This window comes from Oncorhynchus masou, chromosome 31 (genome assembly GCF_036934945.1).
Source record: "Oncorhynchus masou masou isolate Uvic2021 chromosome 31, UVic_Omas_1.1, whole genome shotgun sequence".
NCBI classification, from domain to species: domain Eukaryota; kingdom Metazoa; phylum Chordata; class Actinopteri; order Salmoniformes; family Salmonidae; genus Oncorhynchus; species Oncorhynchus masou.
The window spans coordinates 66,109,844-66,134,930 of NC_088242.1; the positions used below are offsets into that span (position 1 = coordinate 66,109,844).

General features: G+C 43.5%; 1 protein-coding gene across 7 annotated transcripts in view; it reads right to left on the reverse strand.

Moving 5' to 3' along the window:
- LOC135524284 (ras association domain-containing protein 8-like) overlaps window positions 1-24,390 on the reverse strand; it is a 57,578-nt gene extending 33,188 nt beyond the window's left edge. For 3 of the 7 annotated variants that reach the window (XM_064951697.1, XM_064951696.1, XM_064951691.1), the window contains exons 1-2: window positions 24,254-24,390; window positions 20,020-20,127 (exon numbers count right to left, since the gene is read on the reverse strand). The gene's annotated coding sequence lies outside the window, so the exon portion shown is untranslated. Of the gene's footprint in view, window positions 1-9,233; window positions 9,658-20,019; window positions 20,128-24,253 lie in introns of those variants that run through there. The other 4 variants (XM_064951694.1, XM_064951690.1, XM_064951698.1 and 1 more) reach the window with 3 other exon arrangements.
- Between the last annotated feature and the right edge of the window lie 697 nt (window positions 24,391-25,087).

A 25,087-nucleotide genomic window follows, 5' to 3' on the forward strand; every position in this document is an offset into this window, starting at 1 on the left:
GCGTCAAGATAAATCTCATGAGACGCACCACACACTGCAAAAAGGGAAATCTAAGCAAGCCTAAATATTTTATATTGAGTGATAAATACTCACTTAAAATATTTTTTTCTTACCAAGATAAATTATCTAACGTCATTGGCAAATCTGAATGTATCTGATTTTAAAATATTAAGGACAAATATCTTTAAGACATTTTTAGGTTAAAATAAGCAAAATGATCTGCCAATAATGTTAGATCACTTAGTATTTGTTTTCTTTCCAAGCGAATTATAAGTGAATTATCACTCAATATAAGATATTTAGGCTTGCTTAGATTTCATGTTTTGCAGTGCGTACACACAGACATAGCCCGTGGTCTCTACATCCACAGGTGTCCGGAAGCTTGGCAACACTGCCAAGGACACTGACAGAAAACACACACACACACTTGTCTTCAGGTCAGGGTGAAAGAGGTGAAGCAGTAAGAAACAGACAGGGCCAGCGGTAAAGCTGAGAGTGCAGTGGAAAAGCACACCACCGTCACCCAGGTAGACTGTTGTCAGTAGCAACAAATCCTGAGGTGTGTGTGTTATCAGGTTGTAGTCTGACAGTGAGCGAGTTTGTTGCTACTGGGGCACCAAGTTCTTGCTCTTTCACTGCCGGACTAAATGACCACAGCCTAACTGTCCGGGACTTTCCATTAGAACTTCTCTCTAACTGGATGACTGAATGACCACAGCCTAACTGTCCGGGACCTTCCATTAGAACTTCTCTCTAACTGGATGACTGAATGACCGCAGCCTAACTGTCCGGGACTTTCCATTAGAACTTCTCTCTAACTGGATGACTGAATGACCGCAACCTAGCTGTCCGGGACTTTCCATTAGAACTTCTCTCTAACTGGATGACTGAATGACCACAGCCTAACTGTCCGGGACTTTCCATTAGAACTTCTCTCTAACTGGATGACTGAATGACCGCAGCCTAACTGTCCGGGACTTTCCATTAGAACTTCTCTCTAACTGGATGACTGAATGACCGCAGCCTAACTGTCCGGGACTTTCCATTAGAACTTCTCTCTAACTGGATGACTAAATGACCACAGCCTAACTGTCCGGGACTTTCCATTAGAACTTCTCTCTAACTGGATGACTGAATGCAAACTTGCAGCAATTGGTATCAAACATTTCACTCCAGAAACACAAACAGACTGAATGCTATTGGTTCCTGCTACGCAGTTAGGGCCACGTTTACTAAGCAATGTAAACATGGCTTATTGAAAGGACTGATGAGGTAACATATCAAAGTCAAATTGTTCATTGAGCATAAGAGAAAGAGAAAGAAGAGATATTGTGTGTGTGTGTGTGTGTGTGTGTGTGTGTGTGTGTGTGTGTGTGTGTGTGTGTGTGTGTGTGTGTGTGTGTGTGTGAGTGAGTGAGTGAGTGAGTGAGTGAGTGAGTGAGTGAGTGTGCACGTGAGGAGAGCAACACTGGATCAATCTTTTATCACCGCATTGCGCTCTCCTTCCTGAGCCAAGCACAACTCACTCACTCGCTAAAACACATAAGAAACAAGCAATACTTTCCATCATGCAAACATTCCTATACTGTTGCCTTGAGTTGAGTCCACTTTCAGTAGGTAGCCAAGGTCTCGTCGTGACAGGCAAAACCACTTCACAAGCGTGAGGACAGTCACTATGTACACCATCATCATGAGTTAGAGGAAACTGACTGCACTCACCAAGATTGCATTGCATTACAGCTAGACACACACACACACAATTCATAACAGAGGCAGAGAAAAGGGGTCATGCTTCTCCATTGATGTATACTGACGTAATAAAAGGCCATTAAAAATAACATCACAGCCATCCCTCAGAGGATGCTCCATTCTCTGCATTCAAAACACACCCAGCCCAATGTTGTGGGAAATTAACCATAGTGCAGGTTTAATCCTGTGTGTGTGTGTGTGTGTGTGTGTGTGTGTGTGTGTGTGTGTGTGTGTGTGTGTGTGTGTGCACAGATGAGAACTAAACAACCAGGCTAAGATAAGAGGGGAACTTAGAGGTGATGTCACTGACTGAGGAGACAGCTGGATGATGTGCTTCATTTTAGAAAACACACACACCACAAACACACACAGACACACACATAGCCAATTTTAAAAGGATAATAAATGTGGGGCTCCTGTGTTTAAACACAATCACTTCCCTCCCTCCCTCCCTCCACAACCATCTATTACCACTGACACCATCTCACACACACTGACAAACAGACACACACAGTGACAGACTCGCATACTGGCACAGTCACACACTAAACACACTGAGAAACCAACATACACAAACAAATCCAATAAAAATGTATTTGTCACATGCCCAGAATGCCCAGAATACAACAAGCCCTTAATGAACCAACAATGCTTTAATAAATTTGTATAAAAATTGAGTAAAAAAAAGGTACATTGGGGCAAAAAAGTATTTAATTGTGCAAGTTCTCCCACTTAAAAAGATGAGAGAGGCCTGTCATTTTCATCATAGGTACACTTCAACTATGACAGACAAAATTAGAAGAAGAAGAAAAGGAAAAAAAAATAAAAATCAAGAAAATCACATTGTATGATTTTTAATGAATTTATTTGCAAATTATGGTGGAAAATAAGTATTTGGTCACCTACAAACAAGCAAGATTTCTGGCTCTCACAGACCTGTAACAACTTCTTTAAGAGGCTTCTCTGTCCTGTAATTAATGGCACCTGTTTGAACTTGTTATCAGTATAAAAGACACTTGTCCACAACCTCAAACAGTCACACTCCAAACTCCACTATGGCCAAGACCAAAGAGCTGTCAAAGGACACCAGAAACAAATTTGTAGATCTGCACCAGGCTGGGAAGCAGCTTGGTTTGAAGAAATCAACTGTGGTAGCAATTATTAGGAAATGGAAGATATACAAGACCACTGATAATCTCCCTCGATCTGGGGCTCCACGCAAGATCTCACCCCGTGGGGTCAAAATGATCACAAGAACAGTGAGCAAAAATCCCAGAACCACACGGGGGGAGTGAATGACCTGCATAGAGCTGGGACCAAAGTAACAAAGCCTACTATCAGTAACACACTACGCCGCCTGGGACTCAAATCCTGCAGTGCCAGACGTGTCCCCCTGTTTAAGCCAGTACATGTCCAGGCCCGTCTGAAGTTTGCTAGAGAGCATTTGGATGATCCAGAAGAAGATTGGGAGAATGTCATATGGTCAGATGAAACCAAAATATAACTTTTTGGTAAAAACTCAACTCGTCGTGTTTGGAGGACAAAGAATGCTGAGTTGCATCCAAAGAACACCATACCTACTGTGAAGCATGGGGGTGGAAACATCATGCTTTGGGGCTGTTTTTCTGCAAAGGGACCAGGACGACTGACCCGTGTAAAGGAAAGAATGAATGGGGCCATGTATCGTGAGATTTTGAGTGAAAACCTCCTTCCATCAGCAAGGGCATTGAATGTGAAATGTGGCTGGGTCTTTCAGCATGACAATGATCCCAAGCACACTGCCCGGGCAATGAAGGAGTGGCTTTGTAAGAAGCATTTCAAGGTCCTGGAGTGGCCTAGCCAGTCTCCAGATCTCAACCCCATAGAAAATCTTTGGAGGGAGTTGAAAGTCTGTGTTTCCCAGCAACAGCCCCAAAACATCATTGCTCTAGAGGAGATCTGCATGGAGGAATGGGCCAAAATACCAGCAAAAGTGTGTGAAAACCTTGTGAAGACTTACAGAAAACGTTTGACCTCTGTCATTGCCAACAAAGGGTATATAACAAAGAATTGAGATAAACTTTTGTTATTGACCAAATACTTATTTTCCACCATAATTTGCAAATAAATAAATACATTTTATTTTCTCATTTTGTCTGTCATAGTTTAAGTGTACATATGATGAAAATTACAGGCCTCTGTCATCTTTTTTAAGTGGGAGAACTTGCACAATTGGTGGCTGACTAAATACTTTTTTTGCCCCACCGTAAGAATAAAAATTGAAGAAAAAAAAGGCACAAATAATTAAATAGCAGCATTAAAATAACAACAGCGAGGATATATACAGGGGGTACCGGTAAAGAGTCAATGTGCGGGGACAGAGGTTAGTTGAGGTAATTGGGGTAATGTGTACATGTAGGTGGAGTTAAAATGACAATGTATAGATAGTAAACAGAGAGTAGCTGCAGTGTAAAATAGGGGTCTGGGTAGCCCTTTGATTAGCTATTTAGGAGTCTTATTGCTTAGGGGTAGAAGCTGTTAAGAAGCCTTTTGGACCTAGACTTGGCGCTCGGGTACCGCTTGCCGTGCGGCAGCAGAGAGAACAGTCTATGACTAGGGTGGCTGGAGTCTTTGACCATTTTCAGGGCCATCCACTGACACCGCCTGGTATAGAGGTTCTGGATGGCAGGAAGCATGGCCCCAGTGATGTACTGGGCCGTACGCACTACCCTCTGTAGTGCCTTGTGGTCAGAGACTGAGCAGTTGCCATACCAGGCAGTGATGCAACCAGTCAGAAGGCTCTCGATGGTGTATAACTTTTTGAGGATCTGAGGACCCATTTCAAATCTTTCCAGACTCCTGAGGGGGAATAGGTTTAGTCTTGCCCTCTTCACGCCTGTCTTGGTGTGCTTGGACCATGTTAGTTTGTTGGGGATGTGGACACCAAGGAACTTGAAGCTCTCAACCTGCTCCACTACAGCCCCGTCGATGAGAATGGGGGCGTGCTCGGTCCTCATTTTCCTGTAGTCCACAATCATCTCGTTTGTCTTGATCACGTTGAGCACATTGAGGGAGAGGTTGTTGTCATGGCACAACACGGCCAGGTCTCTGACCAACTCCCTATAGGCTGACTGATTTCTAGTCTCTCCGTTGACAGTGATCAGGCCTGCCACTGTTTTGTCATCAACAAACTTCATGATGGTGTTGGAGCCGTGCCTGGCCATGCAGTCATGAGTGAACAGGGAGCAGAGGAAGGGACTGAGCACGCACCCCTGAGGTGCCCCCGCGTCGAGGATCAGTGTGGCGGATATGTTGTTACCTACCCTTACCACCTGGGCACGGCCCGTCAGGAAGTCCAGGATCCAGTTGCAGAGGGAGGTGTTAAGTCCCAGGGTCCTTAGCATAGTGATGAGATTTGAGGGCACTGTGGTGTTGAACAATGAATAGCATTCTCACATAAGTGTTCCTTGTCCAGGTGGGAAAGGGGATCTGGGGATCTGTTAGGGAGGTATACAAATTGGAGTGGGTCTAGGGTTTCTGGGAAAATGGTGTTGATGTGAGCCATGACCAGCCATTCAAAGCACTTCATGGCTACAGACGTAAGTGCTACGGATCGGTAGTCAGTTAGGCAGGTTACCCGTAGTGTTCTTGGGCACAGGGTCTGCTTGAAACATGTTGTTATTACAGACTCAGACAGAGAGAGGTTGAAAATATCAGTGAAGACACCTGCCAGTTGGTCAGCGCATGCTCGCAGTACACATCCTGATTTGATTTTATTTGATTTGGTAAATCCGCTGGCCCTGTGGTCTTGTGAATGTTGACCTGTTTAAAGGTCTTACTCACATCGGCTGCGGAGAGTGTGATCACACAGTCGTCGGGAGCAGCTGATGCTCTCATGCACGTTTCAGTGTTACTTGCCTCGAAGCGAGCATAAAAGTAATTTAGCTCATCTGGTAGGCTCGTGTCACTGGGCAGCTCTCGCCTGTGCTTCCGTTTGAAGTCTGTAATAGTTTGCAAGCCCTGCAACCTCCGACGAGCATCGGAGCCAGTGTAGTACGATTCGATCTTAGTCCTGTATTGACGCTTTGCTTGTTTGATGGTTCGTCGGAGAGCATAGCGGTATTTCTTGTAAGCTTTCCGGTTAGAGTCCCGCTCCTTGAAAGCGGCAGATCTACCCTTTAGCTCAGTGCGGATGTTGCCTGTAATCCATGGCTTCCGGTTGGGGTATGTACGTACGATCACTGTGGGTACGACGTCATCAATGCACTTATTAATGAAGCCAGTGATTGATGTGGTATACTCCTCAATGCCATCCAGAGATGGTTGTACATTTAACATGCTGGTAGAGATTTGGTAAAATGTATTTACGTTTCCCTGCATTAAAGTCCTCGGCCACTACGAGCGCCGTTTCTGGATGAGCGTTTTCCTGTTTTCTTATGGCGATATACAGCTCATTAAGTGCGGTCTTAGTGCCAACATCAGTCTGTGGTGGTGTGTAGACAGCTACAAAAAATACAGATGACAATTATCTTGGTTGATAGTGTGGTCTACAGCTTATCATGAGATACTCTACCTTAGGTGCGCAAAACCTTAAGACAGATATCGTGCACCAGCTGTTGTTTACAAATATACATCGCCACCCCTTGTCTTACCAGAGGTTGCTGTTCTATCCTGCCAATACAGTGTAAAACCCGCCAGCTGTATATTCGTCATGTCGTCGTTCAGCCACGACTCAGTGAAACATAACACAGAACCCAAACCGGCTGCGCGCGTGAGCCATTGTTTATACATTTATTTTGTCCCCCAACACCAAACGCGATCACGACACGCAGGTTAAAATATTTTTTTAAACTCTGAACCAATTATATTAATTTGGGGACAGGTCGAAAAGCATTAAACATTTATGGCAATTTAGCTAGCTTGCACTTGATATTGCACTTGCAAGCTAATTTGTCCTATTTAGCTAGCTTGCTGTTGCTAGCTAATTTGTCCTGGGATATAAACATTGAGTTGTTATTTTACCTGAAATGCACAAGGTCGTCTACTCCGCCAATTAATCCACATATAAAACGGTCAACTGAATCATTTCTAGTCATCTCTCCTCCTTCCAGGGTTTTTCTTCTATTGCAATTGGCAACTTTCATAAATCAGGTGCATTACTGCCACTGACCTTGTTCGTCTTTCAGTCATCCACGTGGGTATAACCAATGAGGAGATGGCACGTGAGTACCTGCTTCTATAAACCAATGAGGAGATGGAAGAGGCAGGACTTGCAGTGCGTTCTGCGTCACAAATAGAACTGACTTCTGTTGGCGCGCGCAAGCAGTGTGGGTGCAATAATTGAATAATATAGATTTCTACATTTATTTTGCATTGCTCGCGCACGCCATGCGAGCAGTGTAGTCAGCCTGTAAGATATTACAGATTTGAATGTCCCGTTGGTAGTTTAAACACACATGCACACACAGATAACACATGAAGTATGGCTGTTTACTCAAATCAAATCAATTTCGTTAGTCGCATACACATATTTAGCAGATGTTATTGCGGATGTAGCGATATGCTTGTCTCAGGGTAAGCCAGGAAATAAAATCACCTCTCTTTTTCTCTCTGGCTCCCTCATCGATCCACAGGATAAGATAACAACTACAGACACATAATAAGATGCTATCTCTAAACACACACACACACATAGGCTAGGATAATCAGTTATGTTTTAGCATGTGTAGCCCTCCATAAATCGATCTTTAATCTGTGAGGGTAAAAGAGCTTGGTGACGTGCAGGCTGTGGAAGAGACACCCATGGCTTTATCATTCCTTCACACACACACACACACACACACACACACACACACACACACACACACACACACACACACACACACACACAAACACACACACACACACACACACACACGGGTTGGATAGACAGTTCCAGGTTGTGCCATGTTACAGAGGAGGGGGGCTTAACACCAACAGATACATTTAAGGACACAGTAGCCTGATCAGGGACACTGAACACACACACACGAAAGAGGATTTTGACACACACCATCTCAGATTGTTCTCAAGCTGTTTCTGGAGTAATTAACAGATATGATTAGCATTCCTGAAACATTATTTTGTTGAAATATAATTTGATCTTTGTGAAATTAAGCTAATTGATTGCACCCAAATTTCCCCTTTTTATTTATAGGATTCATGATATATAGTAAATATAGTACCCAGCATCTGATTTGGATCAAACTTATTCCTACCAATGAGTAAGATATGCCACACATGGACACTCCACACCATATGCCAATCCAACATACAGTATCAGTTCTCTATGTTTGACAAGTAGTTTAAAGCTGCAGCTTGGAGTATTGCTTCTCCCTACTATGCAATGTATTCCTTGTCAATCTGGCGATTTTTTTCAACCTTTATTTAACTAGGCAAGTCAGTTAACAACAAATTAATATTTACAATGGCCTAGGAACAGTGGGTTAACTGACTTGTTCAGAGGCAGAACGACAGATTTTTACATTGTCAGCTCAGGGATTCAATCTACCTTTTGGTTACTGGCCCAACACTCTAACCACTAGGCTACCTGCAACTCCTGATTTTCCCCTGTTCAGAGAACACACCATTTCCTTTGCAACTTTGGTTAGAAAAACAATAGATTTGGCTCATGAAGAAAATAAATTGTGTGGTCATCCTCACAATTCATACCAGTCCTCCATGAAAGTAATTCAGTTTGTCCGTCTTTTAGCAACCCAATGCTTCAACCAAACTTTACCTGAAAAGTCCTGTATGGTCCAGTGTGGCTCTGTTCGTAGAGCATGGTGTTTGTGCCACCAGGGTTGTGGATTCAATTACCGGGTCCACCCATATGAAATATTTATTTTGGCATGTCTGTAAGAGTCACTTTGGATAAACGTGACTGCTGAATGGCATATGTATTAGTCCAACTAGTGACAGCTCTCTGAAGACTTTTCCTACAAGCCCAAAACGTTGATGGAGAAATGGGCTAGAGACTAAAATAAAATAAAAGAATGTAATTGCATGGCAGTCTTAAGCGTTTTGGTCTTTTACCATCGAAGACCACTAGAGACCATAACACTGAAACCATTAGAATTGAAATAGCCTATTGTTTTCCGTGTTCTAGCAGTAACTACTCTAGACATGTTTTTAAGGGAATAAACCAAACACAAAGGTCCGTTTCCAGGACACAAATCAATTGAAAAGAAAGACAAACTGAATTACTTTCATGGAGGACTGGCTTGAATTGTGAGGATGACCACACTATTATTTTCATCATGGGTCAAATCTTTTGGTTTTCTACCCAAACTTGCACTTCTGGGTAAGCTTTTACTCAAACACAATATGATGCACTTGGAATATAAAAACAAACTTCCTCACAAACTACTGAGGAACATTCAAACACAAACTCCCTCATACAAACACACACACTCACGCAGAGAAACACACACGCTCTTTCCCAGAACAAAATGTGTCACACTCACCAGGTGTGGAAATGTCTTCCTTCTCAACTCTCGCTCTAGCTTTTTCTCTCTCAGGTAGATTCCACTCGCTCCTCCGAGCTCTGGAGAGTGGGATCAGGAAGTGTAGTCCCAACAAAAGAGGGAGGGAGTGAGTGAGTGAGTGTTTCAGGGGAGGTAAAGTCCAGCAGGGGTCAGAGTCAGATGAGGTGGCTGGAGATTAAACCGATCTGTCTGTCGGTACTCCTCTGTTTCTATCTTTCCTCTCCCTTTCCGGTTTCTATCTATCTGTCTCCCTCACTCGTTCGCTGGCTGCTTCAGGAATGCAGCTCTCCTGGATGTTCTCACCACAGCAAAGATCTGAGACTGCTAAGCTTCTCTCTCGCGCTCTCTCTCGCTCTCTCTCTCTCTCTCTCACACTTGCGCTCTCTCTCACGCTCTCTCTCTCTAGCTCTCTCTCTCTCTAGCTCTCTCTCTCTCCTGACACTCTGCTGACAGGGCAGGCCCCTCCCCCTCTCCAGGTAGTGGTTAGTAGAGGAGTCTCTCTCTCTCTCTTTCTCTTTCACTCTTAATAACACACTCAGAATTTAATTTGCTGTATTGAACTGTCTTAATATTCACACCGTACACTGCATAGTGTATGTATTTATTTGTGTGTGTTTGTGTACATACTACCTGAGGAAGTAGACTTCCTCCCTCTGGCCTCTGGTCACATGAACAGCTGACTATGTAAATGAGTCTCTCAGGTGATGTTCTCTTCCTGGAATGAGGTCACAGTCCCATGTCCAGGTGTGTGTGTGTGTGTGTGTGTGTGTGTCTGTGTCTGTGTCTGTGTGTGTGTGTGTAAACGTGAGTGTGTGTTTAAACAGTGAGGGAGCCTCTCCCAGGGAGTGCAGGGCAAACCTGACCATTTGGGTTGGGAACACACACATACGTCCTGCCCTCCAGGACATCTATTGTACAGCACCCGGTGTTACAGGAAGGCCAAGAAGATCATCAATGACCTCAGACACCTGAGCCATGGCCTGTTCACCCCTCTACCATCTTGTAAGCAGACAAAATAGAGGTAAACCGGGAGACTGAAAAACCACTTCTATTTCCGGCCATTAGACTGTCAAATAGTCACCAGTAGCTGGTCTTCGGCCAGTACCCTGCCCTGAACTTTAGTCACTGTTACTAGCCGGCTACCACCCAGTACTCAACCCTGCACCTTAGAGACCGTGTGTGTGTGCGTGTCTTGTTCTGCTAAGCTACTTAGGCTGGGTTTGGAACCATGCCAGACCAATTAGATTTTGTTGTGTTGAAATCAACAGACAGACTGAGCATTAGATTAATATACAGACTAGCCTGATATGATTCATAACCATCTTTAGCTAAACACATTCACAAACACAGACACATTGACACTACAATGCAAAAGGATTGGTCTATGTTTTTCTTGCAATAGTCCGTGTCCTAAACGTAATACCATTTAGACGAGGCTTGGCCCAGCTTTTTACTTCAGCCAGAACTATCAGAGTTTGCTCACATCTGAGACACAAGCTTTTGACACATTTAAGAGCTGAGATGCACTGCCTGTAATTCTCTCTCACACAAACACACAGTAGGTCACTTCTACAGTAAAGGGAGAGTACCCTAGAGGTTCAGCTGATAGTGGCCAGGGTGAGAAAAGCACAAGGTGTCAGAGGGAAGTAACCTTTTAAAGGGACAATTTCAAGAAGTCAGTCTTTTTCCTAACAATTAGGGCCAACTTAGTTGGGAAATCCCAAAAGTCAAACAGAGCCAACTGGACAGGGCAAGTTGGGTTAATTGTGGGCCCTGTGATGTAATGAACCGTCTGAAGGCTTGGAGAGTTCACTGTCACCTTCCAGGCATTCCTGAGGGTGCCTTCTCCCTCTATACCTCCCTTTTCCATCACCCCATCCCTCCCCCTCAACCACCCCTACTTTTCTATGACATTCAACACCCCACCCCCTTCTCCATCCCTCCAGTTTGCATCCAGCAAAAAGAAAGCAAGAACAGATGTCTAAAAAAGCTTAATCTTCGCATTCAAACCCAATACAGATACATTTCCTTTCTCTCACTGTTCAGTCCCAGCACACAAAAGACTTAGAGAGCATTCCTGAATCCACAACCCGGATCGCCAGATGCATCCCTAGCCACGTCCTCAGAGCATGTACAGACCAGCTGGCTGAGGTGTTTACGGACTTATTCAATCTCTCCCTATCCCAGTCTGTGGTCCCCACTTGCTTCAATATGTCATTGTTCCTGTACCCAAGAAAGCAAAAGTAACTAAACTAAATGACTATCGCCCCGTAGCACTCACTTCTGTCATCATGAAGTGCATTGAGAGGCTAATTAACTTTATAAGGCTAGGGGGAGGACTTTTCAATGCTTTTCTATGGAAAGGTCTAATAATTAGGACCCAGATTGCAGTTCACATGGCTTCCACTAGATGTCAACAGTCTTTAGAAATTGTTTCATGCTTGTTTTTGGAAAAATGAAGAAGTATTCGTAAATCTTTCGAAGTATCCCTCAGAAGGACTCTAGTCTATTGGAGCGTGTGAATGAGTGTCACGAACCGGCTCAAAGCCCGTAACAAAGGGAGACAACGTGGAGATAAGGAGTAACAAAATATATATTTATTAACCAAAGCAACTAAGGAAAATATACAATGGTGTGTGTAATCAGTAATCAGTAGTGTAAGTGAGTGTTTTGCATGAATGTGATAATGCAGGGTGTTGAAAGGTACCAATGCAAACAAACAAAAGGCCACCAAGAACCACAACATAATCTACGAAGGTGTCTGCATGGAGAGAGTCTCCTCCATGAATGTGGAAGAGGTCCATTTATTCTGGGACACACCTGGCCCAGGTGTTTCCCATGTAGCTGACGACCCTCCCCAACTCCACCCACCGGCATCCTAATAAGGAAACAAGAACAAAGACGGAATACGGCAGACAGAGTGGGAGGGTCGTCACAATGAGTGCGTGCTCCTCTATCCTTTTCTCCGGTATTGAACACAGTTTATTCTGTCTCAAATTGTATAGATTATTTACATATTAGGGTACCTAAGGTTGGATTAGAAATGTTGTTTGAATTGTTTAGACGAAGTCTAGAACTTTTTAGATTCCTTTGTAGGCATGTTGGGCGAGTTGGAGCAGGTGGATTTCTGAATCAAACGCGACAAATAAAGTTACATTTTTGGGATATAAAGAAGGACGTTATTGAACAAAACTACCATTCATTGTATAACTGGGACTCTTTGGATTGCAAAAAGATGAAGATCTTCCAAAAGGTAAGCGATTTATTTCTTCGCCATTGCTGACTTTCGTTATGCCTCTGCTTGGTTGGAAAATGTTTGTGGCGTGCTCCGGTGAGGGCGCGCACTTGGTTATTTATCTCCGGGAATGGACATACTATTTTCCGTCTTCAATTTTATTGTTTATTTGCATATTAGGGTGCCTGAGGATTGATTAGGAACGTTGTTTGACTTGTTTGGACGAAGTATATTTGTAACGTTTGGGATTCATTTTGTATGCATTTTGAATGAGGAGAAACCAGAAGATTATTGAATGAAACGCGTCAACTAAACTGACTTTTTGGGGATATAAAATACTTTATCGAACAAAACGACCATTCATTGTGTAACTGGGACCCTTTGGATTGCAAAAAGATGAAGATCTTCAGAGGTAAGTGATTTATTTTATAACTATTTTAGATTTTTGTGACACCTGTGCAGGTTATGAATTCATGTTAATGTAGGAAGTGGCTGAGGCGCTGTCCTCAGAAGATCAAATGCTATGCTTTCACCATAAAGCCCATTGTAAATCGGACAAAGCGGTTCGATTACAAAGATTCTAAGCTAAAGAATGGTGAACAACACTTGTATTTTTATGAATGTTTAATATTACTACTTAAAAAAAAATATATTTCACGCTCTGCAATTTCACCGGATGATGTCGCTAGCGTCCCAATGATCCGAAAGAAGTTTTAAGGATCATATCACCTCCATCTTACCCAACATACCATCCCAACAGATCCAAGAATGACGGAGTTGCCATCCCACTGCACACTGCCCAATCCCATCTGGACAAGAGGATAACCTATGTAAGAATGCTGTTCATCGACTACAGCTCAGCCGTCAACACCTTATTGCCCTCCAAGCTCATCAATAAGCTCGGGGCCCTGGGTCTGAACCCAGCCCTGTGCAACTGGGTTCTGTGAAGGAGCTGATTGTGGACTTCAGGAGACAGCAGAGAGAGCACGCCCCATCCACATCGACGGGGCTGCAGTGGAGAGGGTGAAAAACTTCACGTTCCTCGGCTTGCACATCACTGACAACTTGAAATGGTTTATCCACACAGACAAAGTGTGGTGAAGAAGGCACAACAGTGCCTCTTCAAAGTCAGGAGTTCGGCTTGGCCTCTAAAACCCTCACAAATTTCTACAGATGCACCATTGAGAGCATCCTGTCGGGCTGTATCACCGCCTGGTACGGCAACTTCACCGTCCAGAACCACGGGGCTCTCCAGAGGATGGTGTGGTCAGCACAACTCAATACCAAGACCACACTGCCTGCCCTCCAAGACATCTACAGTACCCAGTGTCACAGGAACACCAAGAAAATCATCAAGGACTTCAGCCACCCGAGCCACTGCCTGTTCACCCAGCAACCATCACGAAGGCAGAGACAGTACAGGTGCATCAAAGCTGGGACCGAGACTGAAAAACAGCTTCTATCTCCAGGCCATCAGACTCTTAAATAGTCACCACTAGCCAGTGGTAGAAAAAGTACCCAATTGTCATACTTGAGTAAAAGTGAAGATGCCGTAATAGAAAATGACTCAAGTAAAAGTGAGTCACCCAGTAAAATCCTACTTTAGTAAAAGTCGAAAAGTATTTGGTTTTAAATATACTTAAGTATAAAAAGTCAATGGAATTCCTAAAATATACTTAAGTATCAAAAGTAAAATAGTAAAAATTTCTAAAACCAGACAGCACCATTTTTATTTTTTATTGACGGATAACAAGGGGCACAGTCCAACACTTAGACACAATTTACAAACAAAGCATGTGTTTAGTGAGTCCACCAGATCAGAGGCGATAGGGATGACCAGGGATGTTTTCTTGATAAGTGTGTGAATTAGACCATTTTCCTGACCTGACAAACATTAAAAATGTACTTTTGTATGTCATGAAAAATGTATGGAGTAAAAAGTACATAATTTTCTTTAGGAATGTAGTAAAGTAAAAGTAAAATACAGATACCCCCAAAAACTACCTAAGTAGTACTTTCAAGTATTTTAGCCGGCCTCTGCCCAGTACCCTGCGCTAAACTTTAGCCACTGTTACTAGCCGGCAACTACCCGGTACTCGACCCTGCACCTTAGACAATGCTGCCCTATGTACATAGTCATTGAACACTGGTCACTTTAATAATGTTTACATACTGGTTTACCCACTTCATATGTATTGTATATACTGTATTCTAGACACGGCTCATTCTATATAAGTACTGCTGTGCACACATTTTCTAATCATATATTGTCCATTGCGCGTTCTAATATTTCTATTTTTCTTAATTCCTTTATTTGTATCATCTGGATTACGTGCATTGTTCTGTATTGTTAGGTATTACTGCACTGTTGGAGCTAGGAACACAAGCATTTAGCTACACCCTCGATAACATCTGCTAAATATGTGTACGCAACCAATAACATTTGTTTGATTTGAGAATGATAAATAGACCGGTCTTTCCTGGGACTCTATCAATTAGGTCCTGCGGAGGGTAGTGGGCTGAGGTTTTTTTGTTGGCTGTTCTGCATCAGTCTTGAATAGCATTGTCTAAGGCTCAACTGTCTCCCCTCCCCCTCTTCAGAGATTAGTCCTCCCTCTCTTGTTTCCCAGAAAACCTCATTCAGCAAGTGGGAACAGGACAGATAGACACCGCACTGGGCAAAAACTGGTTAAATCATCCTTGTTTCCACGTCATTCCAACCCCCAAAAATCAACGATGGAAATTTATTGGATTTGCAAAAAGTCATCAACGTCAGGGCATGTCGTCTTTTTTTCACCCACTTTTTAACCAAAATCCAATAACATGGTGAAAATGTTTGCTGATTTCACTGTGAATTCACGTTAGTTGACAACTCAACCAAATGTAAATCAAAACTGGACGTTGAACGGACGTCTGTGCCCAGTGGGACAGGTCTTTAAAACAAACAAGAAGTAGAATCAGACAGGGTCCTGTTAAATAGGAGCAAACATAAGAAAAAATGTTTCCCTAAAAAGGGATTACAGTCCAATAAGAACATTGATATTGTTTTTCCTTTTGTCCAATGTTTGCTTCATTGTTTGTCCAATTGAAGCCATCCCAGGATTGCAATGACACACTCTGAGTTTTGAACTTTTGTTGACATAGACATGTTCAGGGTAAGTAAGACCAAGGTAATAGTAATGTTTTGTTTTTCCTTCCTAGCAGAGCTATCATTATGGTCAGGGTCAAACTATAGCTCCTGCATTGTAGCTCTGCTCAGTGTATCATTAAGATGGGCTGGATGGCTTTCTCTTAAGTCTTTGCATGGTTTACTCTTAAATATAGGCAGAAAACCTGGCTCAATGCCCTGAAACCTGGCTCAATGCCCTGAAACATGGCTCAATGCCTTGAAAACTGGCTCAATGCCTTGAAACCTGGCTCAATGCCTTGAAACCTGGCTCAATGCCCTGAAACATGGCTCAATGTCTTGAAACCTGGCTCAATGTCTTAAACTGGCTCAATGCCTTGAAACCTGGCTCAATGCCTTGAAACCTGGCTCAATGTCCTGAAACCTGGCTCAATCAGGGAATAATGTAAGTCTATCTTTATGATCTCATTAGGAAATCGTAATAATTAGTGATGCATCGATATGACATTTTTGGCCGATACCGATATCCAACATTTTCCTTGTAAAAAAAACGATACCAATACTAATAACCAATATTTATAATTTTAGTGGCCTTTTAAGCATTCTAGTACAGTTAACACACACACATGGACGCAGTGGTCTAAGGCACTGCATCTCAGTGCAAGAGGTGTCACAACAGTTGTTGGTTCGAATTCCGGCTGTATCACATCTGGCCATGATTGGGAGTCCTATAGGGCGGCGCACAATTGGCCCAGCGTCGTCCGGGCCACCATTGTAAATAAGAATTTGTTCTTAACTGACTTGCCTAGTTAAAAAAAAGGTTACACACACACACACACACCACTGTTATTTTGTTGGCATTTACGTACAGTTGAAGTCGGAAGTTTATATGCACCTTAGCCAAATTCATAAAAACTCAGTTCTTCACAATTCCTGACATTTAATCCTAGTAAAAATTCCCTGTCTTAGGTCAGTTAGGATCACCACTTTATTTTAAGAATGTGAAATGTCAGAATAATAGTAGAGAAAACAATTTATTTCAGTTTTTCTTTCTTTCATCACATTCCCAGTGGGTCAGAAGTTCACATTCACTCAATTAGTATTTGGTAGCATTGCCTTTAAATTGTTTAACTTGGGTCAAACGTTTCGGGTAGCCTTCCACAAGCTTCCCACAGCTTCCCACAAGGGGTGAATTTTGGCCCATTCCTCCTAACAGAGGTCAGGGCTTTGTGATGGCCACTCCAATACCTTGACTTTGTTGTCCTTAAGCCATTTGCCACAACTCTGGAAGTTTGCTTGGGGTCAATGTCCATTTGAGGACCCATTTGCGACCAAGCTTTAACTTCCTCACTGATGTCTTGAGATGTTGCTACAATATAGTCACATCATTTTCCTACCTTATGATGCCATCTATTTTGTGAAGTGAACCAGTCCCTCCTGCAGCAAAGCACCCCCACGACATGATGCTGCCACCCTCGTGCTTCACGGTTGGGATGGTGTTCTTCGGCTTGCAAGCCTCCCACTTTTTCCTCCAAACATAACGATGGTCATTATGGCCAAACTGCTCTATTTTTGTTTCAACAGACCAGAGGACATTTCTCAAAAAAGTATGATCTTTGTCCCCATGTCCAGTTGCAAACATAAGTCTGGCTTTATTATGGCGGTTTTGGAGCAGTAGCTTCTTCCTTGCTGAGCGGCCTTTCAGGTTATGTCAATATAGGACTCGTTTTACTGTGGATATAGATACTTTTGTACCTGTTTCCTCCAGCATCTTGACAAGGTCCTTTACTGTTGTTCTGGGATTGATTTGCACTTTTCGCAGCAAAGTACGTTCATCTCTAGGAGACAGAACGCGTCTCCTTCCTAAGCGGTATGACGGCCGCGTGGTCCCATTGTGTTTATACTTGCGTACTATTGTTTGTACAGATGAACGTGGTTCCTTCAGCCGTTTTGCTCCCAAGGATGAACCAGACTTGTGGAGGTCTACAATTTTTTTCTGAGGGCATTTGATTTTCCCATGATGTCAAGCAAAGAGGCACTGAGTTTGAAGGTAGGTACACATCCAGTTGACTCAAATGCTGTCAGTTAGCCTATCAGAAGCTTCTAATAGCCATGACATAATTTTCTAGAATTTTCAAAGCTGTTTAAAGGCACAGTCAACTTAGTGTATGTAAACTTCTGACCCACTGGAATTGTGATACAGTGAATTATAAGTGAAATAATGTGTCTGTAAACAATTGTTGGAAAAAATTACTCGTGTCATGCACAAAGTAGGTTCCTAGTCCGTGGGGCGATGCACAATTGGCTTAGCATCGTCCGGGTTAGGGAGGGTTTGGCCGGTAGGGATATCCTTGTCTCATCGCGCAACAGCGACTCCTGTGGCGAGCCGGGCGCAGTGCACGCTAACCAAGGTTGCCAGGAGCACGGTGTTTCCTCCGACACATTGATGCGGCTGGCTTCCGAGTTGGATGCTCGCTGTGTTAAGAAGCAGAGTGGCTTGGTTGAGTTGTGTATCGGAGGACGCATGACTATCAAACTTCGTCTCTCCCGAGCCCGTACGGGACTTGTAGCGATGAGACAAGATAGTAGATACTAACAATTGGATACCATGAAATTGGGGAGGAAAAGGGATAAAATTCAAATAAAAAATTACTAATTTTAAAAGTAGGTGTCCTAACAGACTTGCCAAAACTACAGTTTGTTAACAAGAAATTTGTAGAGTGGTTGAAAAACGAGTTTTAATGACTCCAACCTAAGTGTATGTAAACTTCCAACTTCAAGTGTATGTCCCCATTACCAGTAAAACATCATCTAAACATTTTTATTTCACTTACTTGCTGTGCTGTTTTGTTGTTCATTTGTTCAGTCATTTCATTCTCAACCAGGATTTTGATGGAACTCCGTTTGGGTCAAATAACATGACAATCTGTTTCATTAGCTATAGTTAGCTAGCTAACTATATAGCTAGGTGTCATCATCTAAAATAACCCTAATTTATAAGACAGCTCTTATTTGATTAATGGTGGTCGGACCCATCTTTGTGAAGCTAGCCACAATAAGGATTAGCCACAATAGTGGACTTTGTGGTTATCCTTCAAAATAAAATTATTATAATATTTGTAGTCATTTGCATCACTGTCAATGACATACTTTTACTTTGAAGGCAAACCACTAACCACTAAAATTCCACTATTGTGCCTAATCCTTATTGTGGCTAGCTTCACAACACATATCCCGATTCGGTCGAGTCTCACTAGCCAGATAAAGCTAGCTGGCTGCGTATAATGTTCGCTTTGGGCAACAGGGTTAAGTAGCTGGCTAGTTATTTATTTTCATGAACTGAAGTTCAATTTCAATAGGCGAACATCAAGTGGCAACCTAGTTAATACTTACTCACGAGGATTCCTAAATCATTGCTAAGAATAATGAAAATAACTGCAGTTTCTACTGGTCATTGTTTTCAGGCTGGTTGCATTGGCGCTAGCTGGGCAGGGTAGCCTAGTGGTTAGAGCGTTGGACTAGTAACCAAAAGGTTGCAAGTTCAAATCCCGAGCTGACAAGGTACAAATCTGTCGTTCTGCCCCTGAACAGGCAGTTAACCTACTGTTCCTAGGCCGTCATTGAAAATAAGAATTTGTTCTTAACTGACTTGCCTAGTTAAATAAAGGCTAAAGCCAGCTACCCCAGAAGTTGCGGTCAAACAAATAATTCTTTATTACCAACGGGGTATTGTAAACACATCGTTTGTGGCCGGTGTTTGCAGACTTTTTGTACAGCTTAGACAGTGCTACTGTATCTTTTTTGACATGCAATGACCCATACGGTGTTCCATAGTAAGTATGTTGTGAAGCTAATAGCAGTGACGCTATTACTGTGTAACTCCGGTAGGGCAACATCTGAAAAACAGCGCACTTGGTAGTGTGTACTGGTGCTCGACCAGTTGGCGAAAGCCAACATCACCCACGACAGAGAATGGTTGATTTTCAAGGGCAATGAATTCCATGGTCTTGCCTTTGAGTTGTCTCGCTGAAATGTTCTTAGTCTTTAAATGATTGCTCGACTTGTTGACTGCTTGATCCACACAGCAGCATTGTGTGGGCTAGGTTAGGAATGCTGTGTTGCACGTGTAGCGCAAAATTTTACGTGGCGTTATTACGTTATATTGGTATGCACGTTAGCTTTGACATCGGTTTTTAACATCGGCGTTAAACTAGACATCAGGTCGATACCGATATTGGCATTTTTAGATAATATCGTCCGATTCCGATATGTTCACCGATATCGTGCATCCCTAATAATAATCCCACCTCATTTCATCTGTACTACTACAACAGGCCATTGTCTTGTCTGTGCATTAAAACGGTTCATATATCAGGTCAACAATAGGAAAGAGAGAAGCGAACCTGGTAGCCTGTATCTCTTCCTCTGCTGTCATCCAGTCTAGACCAGTTTGGTGTCATCCCACAGCCAGTGCAGGGAAGGGCTCTCTCGCTCAGTCATGCATGGAGCACCTCAGTGTGGAACACAAAAGCCAGTCAGGGTTTAAGTCAACAGTACGCTCAAATCACACATTGACCCCAAGCCCCAACCCTCAGCTCCTCTGCATTGTGGGAGTTCTGGTGGTGGGGGTAAGTGGGATAACAAACCGCCAGGCCAGACAGAGAGAGAAACAGAAAGACAAGCAAATGAGGGACAAGCAAATGACAAGCAAGTGAGGGAGAGAGAGAAAGAGAAAGATGGATAAACAGACAGAGATGGACAGACAGATGATCAAATAAACACACACACACACACACAATTGTTTTATATTTTATGTTAAAACAAAGAAAATTATATGTGCCTCATTTGCATAAATATACTGGGTATATTTGCATATATTACTTAATTAAAGGGGTGGAACAGGGCTGTACCTACTGCACTCACCTGCTCTGTCTTGACCTACTGCGCTCACCTGCTCTCTCTAGACCTACTGCACTCACCTGCTCTGTCTAGACGTACTGCACTCACCTGCTCTGTCTGGACCTACTGCACTCACCTGCTCTGTCTAGACGTAACTGCACTCACCTGCTCTGTCTAGACCTACTGCACTTACCTGCTCTGTCTGGACCTACTGCACTCACCTGCTCTGTCTAGACGTAACTGCACTCACCTGCTCTGTCTAGACGTACTGCACTCACCTGCTCTGTCTAGACGTACTGCACTCACCTGCTCTGTCTAGACGTACTGCACTCACCTGCTCTGTCTGGACGTAACTGCACTCACCTGCTCTGTCTAGACGTACTGCACTCACCTGCTCTGTCTAGACGTAATGCACTCACCTGCTCTGTCTGGACCTACTGCACTCACCTGCTCTGTCTAGACGTAACTGCACTCACCTGCTCTGTCTAGACCTACTTAACTCACCTGCTCTGTCTAGACCTACTGCACTCACCTGCTCTGTCTAGACCTACTGCACTCACCTGCTCTGTCTAGACCTACTGCACTCACCTGCTCTGTCTAGACCTACTGCACTCACCTGCTCTGTCTAGACGTACTGCACTCACCTGCTCTGTCTAGACCTACTGCACTCACCTGCTCTGTCTAGACCTACTGCATACACCTGCTCTGTCTAGACCTACTGCACTCACCTGCTCTGTCTAGACCTACTGCATAAACCTGCTCTGTCTAGACCTACTGCACTCACCTGCTCTGTCTAGACCTACTGCACTCACCTGCTCTGTCTAGACATACTGCACTCACCTGCTCTGTCTAGACCTAGCTGTCTGGACTGCTTCATTAATTGCGGTTGTTGTTGCAAAATTCAACGTGTGTCAATAGCAGGATGCCTTCAGATTAAAAATCAACAGGCTTGGCTCTAGATTACACCTATATATACATACTTTACATTGTTTGCGAGACCAGACATAATATCACTATAATCCAAGTGTTCATTTTCAGGGGTGGTTTCATTTCAGCGCATCTAATTTGTAAACATTTCAACTGTATTGAATTATTACTTTTTCAAAATAAAAGGGAACCTTTCTTTTCATCTAAGTGTCAAGACAATACATTAAATCCTTGTCCAAGCTTTAGCATTCTTATAGATGCAATGGAAAGATAATGTATTCCATTCAGCCCATTTCAGCCACAAACGGGGTGTGTTTGACAGGTCATCACAAACATTTCAGCAGAAAAAACAACACAAGCAAGAGTATGAAAGGGTTGCAGGAGTAAAATGAAAGCAATCAATCCAGCCAGATTTAAGTGACAAGTGGATTTTGTAACCCTCGAACACAGGAAATAGATGGCTGAAAAAGACAGATCCTCATGTGGGGGTGCATGTGCTTTGGTAGTGGAAGGGCATGAACTCCCGGTTAGGGCAAATGGACCAGTCAGGTGATTAAAGGTCAGAGGTCAGGGGTGAACAAAAACACAGAGTAAGCCTAACAGAGAGTGTGTGAGGTCCCCTAATGCAGGCACTGACGCCCTGTCTCTGTTTGGTTCTCCCTCTCCCCCTGTCTCCCTCTCCCCCTGTCTCCCTCTCCCCCTGTCTGTCTGTCTCCCCCTCTCCCCCTGTCCGTCTGTCCGTCTGTCTGTCTGTCTTTCTGTCTGTCTGTCTGTCGGTCCATCCGTCTGTCTCCCTGTCTGTCCGTCTCCCTGTCCGTCCGTCTCCCTATCCGTCCGTCTCCCTGTCAGTCCGTCTGTCTGTCTGTCTGTGCCATTCTCTCTCTCTCTCTCTCTCTCTCTGATGTTTGGGGAAAGGGCTATCTATTGTTAGAACAATAAGTCTCAATGGCTTTCACTCCACTTCTCTTTCTCTTCTGTGGATCAAATGATTCATCTTGCTGTGTGTGCAGTGGGGTGGCTGGTTGAGTCAGTGTACGTCCCACCCTCACCCTCCCCTTCCCTCTGCACACAACCGCCAGCCTGGGGAACATGACACTGTCTCCACTCACATAATGGCCTTGTATTGTTCTACTGCACATTTATTTTATAGATATCATCCTCACAATATGCCGTACGTCTCATATTCTAGAGAGTGGTAGTGTAAAAGGGCTAATCAGAACCTGGCATAAAAATAATCTAGTAGCCTAAAGAATCTACAGAAACACTGCTTTGCCTAACACCACCAGGGGTGACATCATACAAAGCACCATGCAGCAGGGAGCAACAACGCGGCCCAAGTCCCCTTTTCTTCTTAGTCAAGTATTAATGTCTACGGATAGATAAAGCCATGACACACTCCACCACAGCTTCCTGTGAGCCCACACACACTCACACTCATGGGGGTGCACACACACACACAAACAAACACACTTAAACTCTTGAGTAGATAAACAATTATTCACTCGTCACAGAACAGCTGTTTCCCAAACTGTCCAGCCAGTCTGCCTCCGGTACATTAGCCTCCCTGTCTAGATCCAGCCAGTCTGCCTCCCGTACATTAGCCTCCCTGTCTAGTCTAGATCCAGCCAGTCTGCCTCCCGTACATTAGCCTTCCCATACAAGACACAGACAAGCAATACAGTCTCTAATATCAGCAACCAAGCTCTGAGTATAACCTCTCCCCCGACTGGTCTCCCCTGACTAAAAAGATGTTGAAATGAACCTGGTATGTCCGCTCTATTGTGTAGGAACTGATAACTGACTGATCTGCGCAGGTCAAGTATCACAGGACAGCCAGGTCAATCGAGCAGTGTGTGTGTGTGTGTAACAGTAGATCCTCTGGCCATTAGACAGACAAGACAAGAGTGCACCTGTGGGAGTGGCCGAGAGCTCTGCTTCTGGCGTTGTCACGGATACCAAACACAGCCAAAAGAAGACAACACTTGAAGGCGGTTGCCATGCAAAAATGTGAGAAAGTGGCCTAATTCACAGACACAGCCCAAAGATTGTGTCGGGACAAGGCCAAAGGAACACAGACAGCTCACATCTCAAGATCGTAGCTTTCTCTACTGCACGACCAATACGACCCAATGATTTTAAGAAGACAAATCTTGAGACCACAGATGTCACACCATCAGTTTAAATATAATTTTTTTCCATAGACTTTCACTGAAATTAAGACAACTAACTGTAAGGTCCATGTTTAGGGCTAATGCAGCGTTACACCAAAATTACCTGTCAATTTTAATTTCCCATGGAAAGGAAATCCACCATCAATCTAGCCAGAAAATGAATCATACTCATGGATTATTAGTCAACATGCATTAATAACAACATGACTCTATGACTCCTTAAAGATGTTCAGAATGTAAATAGCCTACATGAGAGCTTTGTAAAATGTACCCTCACCTGGTATGAAGACAAGACATTTGTGCCAATGTTAGACCTGCATTCACCTTTAGATACTCAAGTGATTGCTCTGCTCTTGTCGTTACCATGGTAATGTCTTTAATAGATAAGCTACTGGTAAGAGCATTTTTCATCAGTTGCCAGAAGACAATGTGAATGCCACATAAGCAAACAAAAAGTTCAATTCCAGACTGATTTTATCATTAGTTTTTTTGTTACAATCTGCCTTAGAACGAGATCAACGTCTATTACTTCACATGAATTAAAACACTCTTGAAAGCAACAGTTTGACAAAGACAGCCAACAGAAAAAGACACAGAGCAAACTTGCAAAACATGGGACAAAAACCCAACAACTACTCACTTTGTTTAGTAGACTCCAACCGTTTGTCTGGGTTTCTGTGGTGGTGTGAAAGAGGAGCAAGAGAGAGAAACAGCCCTGTCACTGTGAGAGAGTGTTACACTGCTACCTGATCCAGTGGAGTGAATAAGAGCCCCCCACACACTCAGCGTGATGTGGAGGGGAGGGGTGGGAGCAGGAGAGAAAAGTAAAGTGGTGCCGCCATTCTCTGTCGCCCTGGAGACCAATGCTCTTTCAAAGAAATCGACCAATGACAAACACTGGTGATTGTGTTGAGACAAAAAAGTCACATGACTGCAGTTCCCTTAACACAAAAAACACAGAGATAGAGAGTGCGAGAGAGAGAGTGAAAATAAGAAAAGAGACAGGGAAGATTTTATGAAAAAGACAGAGGAAGAGAGAGAGACAAAGAGAGAGAATAATCGAAAAACAGACAGAGAGAAACAGAGAGAAAGAAAGGGGGATTGAATGGAAGTCAAAAGGGGGCCAGACACTGAAGAGGCCACCAGACCATGTCCTGTCCCCATTTTCCTCCCCCTTCCTGCTCAAGGGGGGGAACATATTCTAGTCCAGCTCAAACTTTAACTCCCTGCCCGCCATTATGCCCTTTAACCTGCTAACACCCCCACAGCCTCACTGTGCTTGAGGCAGAAATTGCCATTAACCACAGGCCAGCATACCCCATTTCCCCAATCCAAACCTTCGGCCTAACTATTAGGAGGATGGGGAAAAAAACACTCTACACCACTGTGTGAGCCTGACGAGAAGTGCTACAGCGTCAGTTGGTCCTACGTTCGGAAACAGCTGATATTCCACTTTATTATCTGTTGTTGACAC